The following is a 13,961-nucleotide window of genomic DNA, read 5'->3' as shown; positions in this document are numbered from 1 at the left end:
TTAAGATTTCCCTTTTGTGATTACCTTTTTATACTTCTCTTGAGTTTTGTATTTGGATGTCAGATCAGCTCTGGCCTTTTCACCGAGAATGCTTGAAAGCTCTCTATTTCATTAAATTCCCACTTTGAAGGATTATACTCAGTTTTGCTGGTAGGTGATACTTGGTTGCAATACTAGCTCCTTTGCCTTCTGGCAATCATATTCAAAGCCCTCTGATGCTTTAATGTAGAAGCTGCTAAATCTTGTGTTATCCTGATTATGACTTCGCCATATTTGAATTGTTTCTTTCTGGCTGTTTGCAATATTTTCTCCCTGACCTGGGAACTCTGGAATTTGGCTATAATATTCCTGGGAGTTTTCATTTTGGGATCTCTTTCAGCAGACGATCAGTGGATTCTTCCACTTCCTATTATATTCTCTGGTTCTAGAATATCAGGGCAGTCTTCCTTGATAATTTCTTGAAAGATGATGCCTAGGGTCTCTTTTTGATCATGGCTTTCAGGTAGTCCAATAATTTTCAAATTATCTCTCCTGGATCTATTTTCCAGGTCAGTTGTTTTTCTAATGTGATATTTCACATTGTCTTTTATTTTTTTCATGCTTTTGGTTTAGTTTTATTGTTTCTTGATTTCTCATAAAGTCATTAGCTTTCATTTGCTCAATTCTAATTTTAAGGAATTATTTTCTTCAGTGAGTTTTTGCATCTCCTTTTCCATCTGGCCAATTCTACTTTTTAAGAAGTTTTTTCCTCAGTAATTTTTGTCTCTTTTTCCATTTGACCAATTCTGCTTTTTAAGGCATTCTTCTCCTCATTGGCTTTTTGTACCTCTTTTATCATTTGGTCTTTTTTTTTAAGGTATCATTTTCTTCAATAATTTTTTGTATCTCCTTTACCAAACTATTGACTAATTTTTTATGATTTTCTTGCATCACTCTCATTTCTCTTTCCAATTTTTCTTGTACCTTTCTTATTTGATTTTTAAAAGCCTTTTTGAGCTCTTCCATGGCCTGAGACCAATTCATATTTTGCTTGGAGGCTTTGGATGTTGGATCTTTGACTTTTTAATCTTCTGAGTATATGTTTTGATCTTCCTTGTCACCACACTAACTTTCTACGGTCAGATTTTTTTTCTCTTGTTGGCTCATTTTTCCAGTCTATTACTTGACTTTTAACTCTTTGTCAAAGTGGGGCTCTGTTTCCAGGGTGGAGGGCATACTGTCTCAGGCTTCAGAGATTTTGTGTAGTTGTCTTCAGAGATACTTCTATGGACTTCTGAGTTTTCAGTTCTTCCAAGGTGGTATGATCTAAGGAGAGGTGTGCTTACTACCCTCCTGGACTGTGCTCTGATCCGTGAGTGACCACAAGCACTCTTCTCTGTTACAAGGGTCCCTGCTCCACTGTGGCCACAAGCTCTGGTACGTTAGTGTCCCTCCTCACCCTGGAACTGCCACCCAGTATTGTGACCCAGATATGAGTATGAAAAGCAATGGAATACTTGTGGTCCCCCAGCGGTAGCAAAGAGACCCCTGTAATCTCCTTCTGGTCAGTTGTTTGACCCCCTTACAATCTGAGGGCTGAGAGCTTCCAGAGCAGCTGCTGCCACTGCTGATTCAGTGGCTCCCAAGACCTGCTCCTGGTTTCTTGGAGCTGGCTTTGAGCTGTGGTGGCCTGGGCTGTACCGTGCTCCACTCTCATCTACCTATGACACACCTTTCCTGCTGACCTAAGTTTTCTTTGTCTGGCAAATTATCTCACCCCGTCCTCTTGTGGGTTCTGCTATTCCAGGAATTGTTTTAAGGTATTATGTAAGGGTATTTGGAGTGGTTTTGGGGACAGCTCAGGTGAATCGCTGCCTTTTCTCCACCATCTTGGCTCTGCCTCCCTAATATTCATCGGGAAAAAAAATTGAGTTCTAAATTTTCTCCCTTCCTCCCTGCCCCCCTCTCTAAGATGTTGCAATTTGACATAGGTTATATATGTGCAATCATGTAAAACATAATTCCATATTAGTCATTTTGTGAAAGAAGAAATGGACCAAAAGAAACACACACACACACACACACACACACACACACACACGAAAATGAAAATAGTATGCTTTAATCTGCATTCAGACTCTATCAATTCCTTCCCTGGATGTGGATAGCATTTTCTATCATGAGTCCTTTGGAATTGCCTTGGATCATAGTAGATTACTTCCTTTCTATTCTGTTTACCCATTGTTGTACGTTGTCTCCCCCATTAAAATGTGAACTTCTTGAGGGAAGAGACCATGTTTTTGCCTTTTGTTCTATAACCCGTGCTTGGTATATAGCACTTAATAAATGCTTGTTGACTGATATATGTCTTTCCCAACTATTATCCCATTCTACCATCCCTGTTCTGGAATCTCTTACTTTCGGACTTCACGTTCAGGCATTTCAATGGTGTACTTACCGCCATCCTAAATTCTGTCTTCCCTCTACCTTCTTCCACTTCTGCTCTAATAACCTGAAAACTTGGGTAACCCCAACTATTTGTCACTCTGTTTCTCTAAACCTAGATTGCTCACCCCTGATGGACATTAGGAACTGCTGATTTCCTCCATTATAAATTTCATCCTTACTGACTCCCCTATCACGTTCAATATAATGCCTACCAGTTATAAGCTGGTAAAATTTTAACAACTGGTTCTCTAAGAAAAAAATGTAAATGTGACATATTTTTAGACTTAATCTACATTACTAATATTTTCTTTGTCACTTTTTTAAGTTTGTAAGTTAACAAAACAATAAATCAAACCTTGATTGTTAGCCTTCGCTAACTTTGCTTACCCTGAAAATTTAACAATTGCTTCTAGACAGCAGCAGTTCATCCCTTCCTGTTCCAAATGTTCCTCTGTCCTCATTCTCCCTAATTCCATCTCTGCCTTTCCCATTTAAGCATATGACCTCATCTCCTATTGTTTTCTCTTTTTTTAATGAAGAAAGGTTTTATTTTCTTGCAGTAGCTTTGTTAATTGCACAAAATCATTTTATTTTGCCATTTAAACATTATCACACAGTCCTATTATGAATGGCAAACATTAATTAAAAACAAAACAAAAATAAAAAAATTCACAACCTTAATTACCTAGAGGATTTGTCATTGAAAGGGGGAAAAGAAAAACTGCTTTTCTTACAAGCTTTTCACAAATGTCACATTTTCTTTTTAAAAAGGAATAAAAAAACAAAAGTGAAATAGCTAAAAGAGAAAGTCATAAAAAAAACTTTACAGAATTGTCAACAATATTAAGACAACACTGACTAGCCAGTTTCATTACAGCATCTCCCAGATCCAGAGCTTCTCTCCTCCCTCCCTCCACTCCCTTACCCCTCCCACTATCCTGGCCAGGAACAGAACTGACATTTTCAGAGACAGAGATCAGGACAATATTGCCAGTGAAACAAACATCTGGATCAGAATTTGATACTGCATCTTCCCTATGTCCCTTCTCTTCTACCACAAGTTTCATTTCTCAAACCTAGGCTGTAAGAGAATAAAAAGAACAAACCTCCAGATACTGGAAAAAAAGAAAAAAGAAAAAAGAAAACCAAATTCCACCTGTAGAGCTGTCACTGAATCCTCCCTTCTCTTCTCCCTTCCACCATGAATATGGACAATAAGCTTTATGTGACTCCAGAAAACCAATCCACATAAAGTGAAAGGCAGATTTAGGATTCACTCTGATTCAGGTAGCAAGTGCACAGCAGGACTGCTCATCAGTTTTCTACAATTCAACATCACCTTTCCCAACCCCTCCCCGCTTTTCCCTGAACCCTCATGGGAGGCCTCATGGTGCAGCTGAACTCATGGCAAATCTCTTCAAAGTCTTTGTATAAAAGGAAACATAGAGACAGATAGACTGGTCCCAAGTTAAGTCCCAGGACCCTGACTCCGTGTGAGGAATGCGGATTAGCAGGAAGATAGTGCCTCAGGGCTTAGTGTGTGTAGGCTTGGTACATAGTAGCCGTGTTATTGTAGGACTGGTCCACTGCTTTGGCTGGTTTAATATACCTCATTTGCTACAGCTACCATTGGAGTTGGGTGGTTGACAGAATCATCTAGTGCAATGACTAATCTGAGTTCCTTCTGGATATATTTCAGATAGAAATCAGGTTTAAAGTTACCTTGTAGGATATTTTGGCACTTGTGATCCAGGAAGATGTTAGCCAGTTATCCCCAATTGAGGATGTCAAGCAATGTCTGTTGAGAAGGTCCTATTACTTGGGCCACCATTAGTCCTTCAGCAATGGTATCCATGAAGCTCCCCTGGACCATATTCATAATCAACATCATGTTGGCTGCATCCCCAACCTCACCTGGAAAGAAGGAAGTCTTCTCCATTGCCTGGAAACAGCTGCTGATGTCTTCATATAAGCCCCTGCTAAGATCACCAGCATCCTATCATTAGAGAGCTACTGATTGACCCATTTTTAGTAAGTTGGAGACAATGCCACTTCCCATGAGGCCAAAGCCTCCAAATCTTGTATCTTTTTGTCTGTGGGAGTGTTGCTGCCATTCACTGCTGTCCTATCTGCTGTTTGGATAGATGTGGATCCAGTTTCTCCTTCGCATACTTTTAACTTCTTCATTATTGCCTGATAACAGACAGCTGGCTTCTCTGGCTGAGCAGAAAGTGAAGAAAATGTGGGTCCCCATATTTTACAGGGCTCGCTTACGTCTGGTTGCCATGTAAACCCAGTCATTGTTCCTGCCACCATTCCTTTCACTGCACTGGATTCTGGGATTGTGAGGCCCTTCTCATTCTTTGTGGGGTGACCTTGCTTTCTGGGACTCTGTTCCTGGGCCCATTTTAGAGGTGAACTGGAGCTTCTTTCTGCAGAGGCTGAAGATGCTCTCTTCTTTCCTTCTCCCATATTCTTCCTCTCTTTCCCTTCAGATAGGTAGCTTTGTGTTTCTCATCTCCTGAGTTCTGCTTACTTCTTTCTTCACCAGAATTACACTGATTCTTCTTATCAGCAGAATTATGGGATGACTGGTCTCTGCTTTTGACTTTTTTGAGAAACTCCTCTATAGCATCCACAGCCTGCTGAAATATTCTCCCCTTGTTAACCTTGATAATTTCCTCTTTATGGGGGTGATATGGCTGTGGCTGTTCAATCTTGATAGAGCATCATCTGTTCCAAAACAACTTCACAAAGAAGCTCTTCTTTCCACTAGGTTTCTTCAAGTTTTTAGGTGGATTTACAATTCCTGGCCAAGGAGGATACCTGCCCAGCTTCCCCCATATCAAGTCTCTGAGCCACAGATTCACAGTCACCATTTTACTGACTTAACTACCCACAGTGCACTTGTTTGTAAAAAGACTGATAGGGGCAGCTAGGTGGCACAGTGTATAGAGCACCAGCCCTGGAGTCAGGAGGACCTGAATTTAAATTATGCCCCAGACACCATAACACTCATTAGCTGTGTGACTCTGGGCAAGTCACTTAACCCCAATTATCTCACCAAAAAAACCAAACCAAACAAACCAAAAAACCCAATCCCCTCCAAAAACAGACAAAACAAAAAAAAACACCTAAAAAAATAAAAAGATGGATGCCAATTGATTTAGGTTCCCTCAAATTTCTTCCCTTGTAGCCTTTGTGTTTTAACCCATCCCTTCATCATTACCTACAGTTTTAGAGGAAGAAGTGGCTATGCTGGTAGGCGAGGGTAATCTCCCATGTGCCCTTGCCTGTCCTATTGTCTCATATCTTCCAGGCCTTACCCACATTCTATTCACCTCTTTTTCTTACATTTTCAAGCCACCTCTACAATACTTCTTGAATCTGTCCCATCTAAAATGTTTGCACTGTCACTTCCTTAATTCAGTCCTATACTATTTGTTGCCTGGGCAACTGCAACAGCTTTCCACCAACTCTCCCTCTTTCCAACCCATCATCATGACTGTCAGAGCAATCCTCCTAATGTATACACCTGATCCCACACTTAGTGAAACGCCTGAGGTATAGAAGGTGCTTAATAAATGTTTATTGCCTTACTGACTGGCTGTCATTCCACTTCTCCCATGATCCTTCATAAAATGCAAAGCAGAATCCAATCTCCTAAAGAGGAAGGTAGGTTTTTCCATAATCTTGTTCCTGGCCACCTCTTAAGCACCAGGGCTTAATAACCAGGGCTCTCCTGTAAATCTTGAAATCATACTACTCATAAGCCCATCTCTAAAACTCTTATACAATAGGAAGACACATATAGGGGATAACTAAGGATACACTTAAGCACTTCTATGTCAAACTCTTCATGATTCCCTCAACTGCTACTGCCCTCTGTCTCTAACTACCTTGTATTAAACAACGTCGCATTTATTTGTATTCTATTTCATTTGTATGTGCATACTCATACAAATTAAAGAAAATAAATATATTGGTGTTGTTTGGTCATTTCAGTCATGTCTGACCCTTTGTGACGTTATTTGGGGTTTTGTTGGCAAAGACGCTGGAGTGGTGTGCCAGCTCCTTCTCCAGCTCATTTTACAGATGAAGAAATTGAGGCATATAGGGTCACAAAACTAGCAAGTATTTGAGGCCAGATTTGAACTCAGATTTTCCTGACTCCAAGCCTGGTGGCCTATCCTGCACCACCTAGCTGCCATACACACACACACACACACACACACACACACACACACACACACCCCTATACATATATGTACACACACATACATATATATACATGCGTATATAAACACACATGTGTATATGTGCATGCATGCGTGTATACAAGTATGTTTGTGTATATGCACACATGTATGTGTATGCCTCCATACACACATACATATATGTATATTTTTTCTTTTGTTCTTAAATTTTAAAGATTTTAAAGTTTCACTCTGAGGTCCAAACTCTCCACTCCATCTCAGTGGATACCCTGTGTCCTTAGCTATCCCCTATATGTGTCTTCTAATTGTATAAGAGTTTTAGAGATGGGCTTATGAGTAGTATGATTTCAAGATTTACAGGAGAGCCCTGGTTATACATGGTTTTCCTCTCTACTAGGTTACGAGTAAGCTTCTTGAAGACACCTTATCATGTCCTATTGACCTCTATGGGTGCTGAGACACATATACCATACAGTATAATGGAAAGGACCCTGAATCTGGACTGTAATCTGGAGGACTGGGTTCATATTCCATCTCTGATGTTGATCTGATGATCACACCACTAAAGCAGTGCCATCTTGGTCAAGGTATTTGATCTCCCTGAGCCTCAGTTTCCTCATCTGTAAAATGAGATTAGAATAGATAGTCTCTGATAGTTTGAAGGCTCCCCTTCCTGCTGTAGAGCTATGATCTCCGTACTGGCTAGAATAACACTCTATGTACATTAGGTAAAGAATGGATGAATGAATAAATTGGATTGAATTTTATGTTTAAATACTCACTAGAGCAGATAATCAAGAAAAATTTACTTGATAATTTTTTTTCCCAAGTAAGTGTTACAGTATATCTTTGGAAGTCAAATCAAAACAAAATATTCAATAATTAAAATACAGTATTTCTTTAAATATATTTGATAATTCATACTTTTTACTCATTTAGTCCTTCCTTTGACATATGACACGTGTGTGACCTTAAGCAAATCACTTGACCTCTTAGTACTTTAGACAATGCTCAGAGACTGTAAGTTTCTTTTCTTTTCTTTTCTTTTCTTTTCTTTTCTTTTTTCCTGGTGAGGCAATCTGGGTGAAGTGACTTGCCCAGGGTCACACAACTGGTATGTATCACGTGTCTGAGGCTGGATTTGAACTCAGGACCTCCTGACTCCAGGGCTGGTGCTCTATCCACTGCGCCACCTAGCTGACCCCCAGAGATTGTAAGTTTCACAGAAGGTGCCAAACCTGCTTTGGTAAAGCAGAAGCTCCCATGGCAAGGCAATTAGAGGTCCAGTCCCTGTCCCTAGCCACTAACTTAGACAGGCCATCTCTCAAATTAGTATGAATTAGTGAGCCATAATTGTGTACAACCTCATTCAATCATATAAAGAAGTAATTCTCCATCACCAAGTGATGGTTCCTCTCCCATCCATCACTTACAAAGAATGCTTAATGAAATAACCAATTTATTCTAGCATTATGAGTATATCTGTACTTATTAATGTACAGCAATTAAGAAAACACATGAATGTGTTCTACATTAAATCCCATGAGTAACAAATAACCTGAGAATTCAATTTATTATCATCCAGATCTCTTGGTGAAATAAAGAAAACAATCTTACTCTGCTGAATGTGGTAATACTGATTCATGAGTCACAACAGAGAACATTAAATTTCATTAGATGTAAAGTATTATTTTGATATGCAAAGTTTGCCTTTGAAGAAAATAATGTTCATTATTATAATTCCACAAGCAGTGGTTGTACATTATTGTGTGTCACTAACACAATTAGAGCTGCATTTTCATTGCTAGAATTCAAGAGAGATTTGTAGCCCTTTCACACTATAAGAATTTCAGCGTCTGTTAATTCATTCTGCTCTTAAAGCTTGACATATATTACTGTAATTAGCTACAATTTTCTCAAATGAAAGAAAATAGGCAAAAAGTACTTGTTAGCAGCAAAACTTCTTTCTAGCAAATTACAGAAGCACTATGAGTAGGTTTTGAAGCAATGATAAAATGAAAAAATAAGAAAGGTTTGATGTAAGAGTGAACAAGTTTGTTTTTAACAGTATGAATAATAATAATAGCTACCATGTACCTGCACTTTATCTCATTTTATCCTCACAACAAAAATGGGAGGTACTCCACTTCACACCTGCAGCTTTGCCTGGTTTCAGCTCAGATGCCACTCCCAGGATAAACAACTCATTTCTAATTTCACCATCCTGATGCTAACTCAAGCCTTGATGGACACCAGTTCTCAGCCTCCACAGCTCTCAGCTTTACTGCACTTTGCATCTGCTGCTCTGCCTGGTTTCAACTCCACAGAACAAGATGCCCCCATGACAGGTACTCCCTTGCCCCACTCCCCCATCCATGCTTTCCTATCTCTTGTTGTGTATTGTCTTGCTCTTTAGATTGTAAGCTCCTAGAGGAGATGGACTGTCTCTTTATTAACTGTATCCCCAGTACTTAGCACAGGGCTTGGAGTAGGTGCTTAATAAATGTCTATTGGATTGGATTGGGAAGTAGGTGCTATTATTACACCCATTTTACAGTTGAGAAAACCGAGGCAGAAAAAGGTGAAGTGACTTGCTCAGGTTCATACCATATGTGCCTGAGGCTATATTTGAGGTCATAGCTTCCTCTCTTCAGGTCCAGTCCTTTAGCCACTGTGGCATCTGTCTATCTGTGAACTCAACTATTTAAACAGCACACGTTGAATACTTTTCTTTAAAAATTTGCTTCTCAATTTTAGATCTTAATTGTGTATAATGAAATAAGTTAGAATCAACGCCTAAATCATTTTCTTCTTTTTTCTGCCTCTGTGTTCAAATTTTCTAGCTGACATTGGCCTATAGTCAACTTTCACATTAGCAAAATGGAGGTAGTAAGATGAAGATGGATCTGGAGTAATAGAATATTCATCGTGCATATCATAATAATCAAAAGGATCTGTGACATTAGTAAAGAAACTTGCTTCAATGCCAAGTCTATGCCTGAAAAGTAAGCCCAGATTATTTTCTATGTCACATGTAAATGACATGCCCAATATTACAAAAATAGTAAATGTCAGAGGCATATTTGAACCCTGGTCTCCTGACTCAAAACTTAGCACTCTAAATGTCACAAGAAACAGGAAGCTGGGCAGAGGTCCTAAAACACATTAATATGTGTTCTAATTTTCCCTTTTATACCATTTAGTTTTCAACAGTCTTCAAGGGAATTTTGTGTATCTTCCTCACAGTAGATGTTCTAGTTCATTAACACAAACACAGTCTAAGGAAGTCGGGGTGACTTGGTGGGTTCATGGGAATCAAGGTGTAGGTAAATGTGGAAACAGATGATATAAATTGAAAGGTTGAATGATTTCAGGAAATTGTTTCCAAAACTCACGTAGGTCATTCAGATATGAGTCAAAGTCCTGGAGGGCAAGGCCTCATTCCAGTATTTGATAAAATGAAAAGTTGTTGTTGAGGAGCTATTTAATCTTAATAGTCACATTTTTCACATCTCTACAGACTGATATGCTATGTCTATAAGATGTACATTTTGGATACAGTGTGATAGAACCAAGATTCTCAATGTTAAAAAAGGAATAATTGTGATAAAAACAACTAGACTGATCTAGATTAGCATTAAAATATAAGATATAAAATAACTGTAGTTGGAAAGGACCATAGAGGTCATCTAGTCCCTCTTTGTCCCCTCAATTTATAGATGGCCCCCAAACAGGTTAAGTGACTTGTCTTAGTCACAAATGTAGTAGACAGCATAGCTGAAATTTGAATGCTGGTACAATGCATCCTTTCAGCACTTTATCTTAATATTTTCAACATATGCAAGGTCTATATAAATTCAAAGAGTTGTTTTAAACCTTCCTGGGAAATGTGTGTGTGTGTGTGTGTGTGTGTGTGTGTGTGTGTACAGAAATGGAAAACTACTTTGTTTCTTATAAACATAGCCATATTGATTGAACCACACACACACACACACACACACACACACACACACACATCTGTTATATAAAAACATAGATTTAGAATTTTAATAGGGGAAGGGAAGGAGAAAGGTATAAGCATTTATATAGCACCTTCTATATGCCAGGTACCATGCTAAACCCCCCCCCCTTTTTTTTTTTAGAAATATCATCTGATCCTCACAATTACTCTGTGATGTAGGTGCTGTTACCCCCATCTTATAGCTGAGAAAACTGAAGCAAATGGAGGTTAAGTGACTTGCCCAGGGTCATACAGTAAGTGTCTGAGGCTGGATTTGAACTCAAGTCTTCCTGACTCTGGCCTAGCACTCCTAGAGGCCTCTATAGACCTTAGAAGTCATCAAGTCTACCTCAATATATACATATCTATATCTGTGGGTATGTGTATATATACATATATATGCATACATATATACGTATACATATATACATATATACTCTGTGTATATATGTATATCTATATCTGTGTGTATATGTATATATATACACATATACAACATATACATGTATTTATGTGCATAAATATATATTATATATTCATATTTATAATATATATTCATATTCCTGTCACCTGGGTACTGTGTGGCTAAGTAGTTGTCATGTTAGTTTTAATAAATAGATAAGATACACCAATGATGATAATAACTGACATTCACATGACACTTTAAAGTATGTGTCATCTCATTTGAGTCTCAAATCTGTGTAGTAGATATAACATTTATCAACATCCACATTTTCCCATTTTTATAGATAAGGGAGACTAAGGCTTAATTAATGAATTTCAGAGGAAGGCCTTGAATGCAGGTCTTCTAGAAAAGAGGCCCAGCACTATCTTTCATGAGGAGCTTTCACACACATATTAAAAATAACAACAAGTTGCAGGATATACAATAAACCCCCAGAAATCATCTGCATTTCTAGACACTACCAATAAAACCCAGCAGGAAGAGATAGAAAGAAAAATTCCATTTAAAATAACTTTAGATAATATAAAATACTTGGAAGCCTACCTGCCAAGACAAACTCAGGGATTATATGAACACGATTACAAAATACTCTTCACACAAATAAAGACAGATCTAAACAATTAGAGAAATATTAATTGCTCATGGGTAGGCTGAACCAATATAATAAAGATAGCAATTCTATCTGAGTTAATTTACTTATTCAGTGCCATGCCAATCAAATCACCAAATAATTATTTCATAGAGCTAGAAAAAATAATAACAAAATTTATCTGGAAGAACAAAAGGTCAAGAATATCAAAGAAATCCGGGGAAAAAAATGTGAAGGAAGGTAGCCTAGCAGTTCCAGGTTTCAAACTAAATTACAAAGTGATAATCATTAAAACAATCTAGTACTGTGTAAGAAAAGAGTGGTGAATCAGTGGAATAGATTGGCTATACAATACATAGTAAATGACCAGAGTAATCTAGTGTTTGGTAAACCCAAAGATCCAAGCTTTGGGGCTGAGAACTCACCATTTGACAAAAATTGCTGGAAAAACTGGGAAGCAGTTTGGCAGAAACTAGATGTACACCTCACACCGTATACCAAGATAAGGTGAAAATGGAACAATGATTCCAACATAAAGAGTGATATCATAAGTAAATTAGAAAAGCTAGAAGAATTCATCTGTCAGATCTACAGACAAAGGAAGAGTTCACGAACAAACAAGAGATAGAGAGTATCATGGGAAGTAAAATGAGAAAAAATTGATGATATGAAATTTGAAAAGATTTTACAACTTAGATTCTTATAATCTAGCCATGGCTCAGATTTTTAAAATCTAACTAACAGCTCACTTCTTAAGATTCTGCCCAATATGATGGATGTTCTAATAAACCTTCTCTTTAGCTGAAAGAAGGCTTGGGTCAAATTCTTTTGGGCAGGACCCGTGCGTTGTGATATTGGGGTCCCAGCACCCCTAAACCCCATCATTTTGGTGGCCTGCATGGGGAAACTACCTAATCCCAAGTTCTTCTCCAGCCAAGACTGGAAGGTATGTAAATCTCCCCCCTCCCCTCCTTTCTTGCTCTGCAGTTGGGGTCGCTCTCCAAGCACCAAGGCTTAGAGGTGCTTTTCAGGCAGACAGTTACAAGGCTGTCTCACACTTGGCCTGACCTCTCAGGTTCTCGGTCCACTTGGTCGGTTCGAGGCCATGGACCTGGATGCAGCTTCTGCCGCATAGAGGACAAGGATGGATGCCCTATCTGGAAGTGTATGCCCAATTCTGTCAGTTCTCTTGGCGCTAGAGAATTGGAGAAAACTGCAGTTGCTTTTTGGTTTCCTGAGGCTTACCTCCCTTCCTTCAACACCCCTGAATCCTCCTTCATGGAGGTTACAGGGGAAGGTTAGAACAGCTAAAAATATCTTGGCAGATTCTGGAGGTTTTGTGATTGATCATTAAGGAGTTTGGAGCTCCTTACAATCCTGGTCACTCTTTTCTCCCTCCCTTTGCTTGAGTCAAGAGGGTATCTGTTAACCCCTCTCATAGGAGAAGAGAGTTTACCTTTACCCTTTACCCTTCACCTTTGATTTTATCCTCCCCCACCTGGAAAAGGAAGGAGGGGGAAGGGCGGCAGCTACAGTGTGGGCCTCCCTGGCAATGGCCTTGGGCCCTAGGGCAACCTTTGCCTGGAAGCATCACCCAGGTTCTGCACATCCTGCTCAAGATAAAGAAGCTAGCCTCTGAAGCTGGGTAAGCACGCTCTTTTAAATTTGTATTTTTACTGTTAATGATGAGATGTTGATTCTCTGTGTAAAGTAATTTGGAAGTGCATTTAACAAAACTGAAGTCACCTGATTGGTAATGGGTTTGTTTCAAGTTTCAAACTGGTGAACTTTTTGTATCAGTCATGTCAAGCAACTTTTCTTTGGTTACTGCTAGAATAAGTTGGCTATTGCTGGTTATTGTTTTAATGTGTAAACTAGGTAAAAAGCTTGTTTGGGTTATGTATGACTTGCTGAGAATTTGCAAGTGTATAGGAATCTCTAATGATTGGCCTTTTACATCAGGACAAATTTAAGTTTGAGATGTAAATCCTGGAAAAGTTTTTCCTAAGCTTTGATTAATGAAACTTGCTGTTTGAGGTAAAAGCCCCTAGGATTTTATTTTTAGTTGTCTGATGGGTCATAATCCATCAATAATCAATAATCCGTCATCTGAGAGAAAATGTCATAAGCTACTCAGAGAATGTGATACTGGTTGGAAATCAGCATTGGGAAAAGCTGAGAGGACAATTTTAGCCTCAGTCTAAGATGGGATCCTCCTGGCTCAGTTTCCCCATTATGTTCCTTTGAAAAGAAATGTTGGGG

General features: G+C 38.8%; 1 protein-coding gene and 1 pseudogene across 2 annotated transcripts in view; both read right to left on the bottom strand.

Annotated features, from left to right (window-relative positions):
* Window positions 1-13,961, bottom strand: part of UNC13C (unc-13 homolog C) — a 669,423-nt gene that overhangs the window by 213,224 nt on the left and 442,238 nt on the right. The gene's annotated exons all lie outside the window — the stretch shown is intronic.
* Window positions 4,430-5,306, bottom strand: LOC114026985 (annotated as a pseudogene).

Source organism: Vombatus ursinus, unplaced genomic scaffold (assembly GCF_900497805.2).
Source record: "Vombatus ursinus unplaced genomic scaffold, bare-nosed wombat genome assembly UNPS02014848.1, whole genome shotgun sequence".
NCBI lineage: Eukaryota > Metazoa > Chordata > Mammalia > Diprotodontia > Vombatidae > Vombatus > Vombatus ursinus.
Note: the sequence above shows the minus strand (reverse complement) of the source record. Positions and strands in the feature narration are given on the sequence as shown.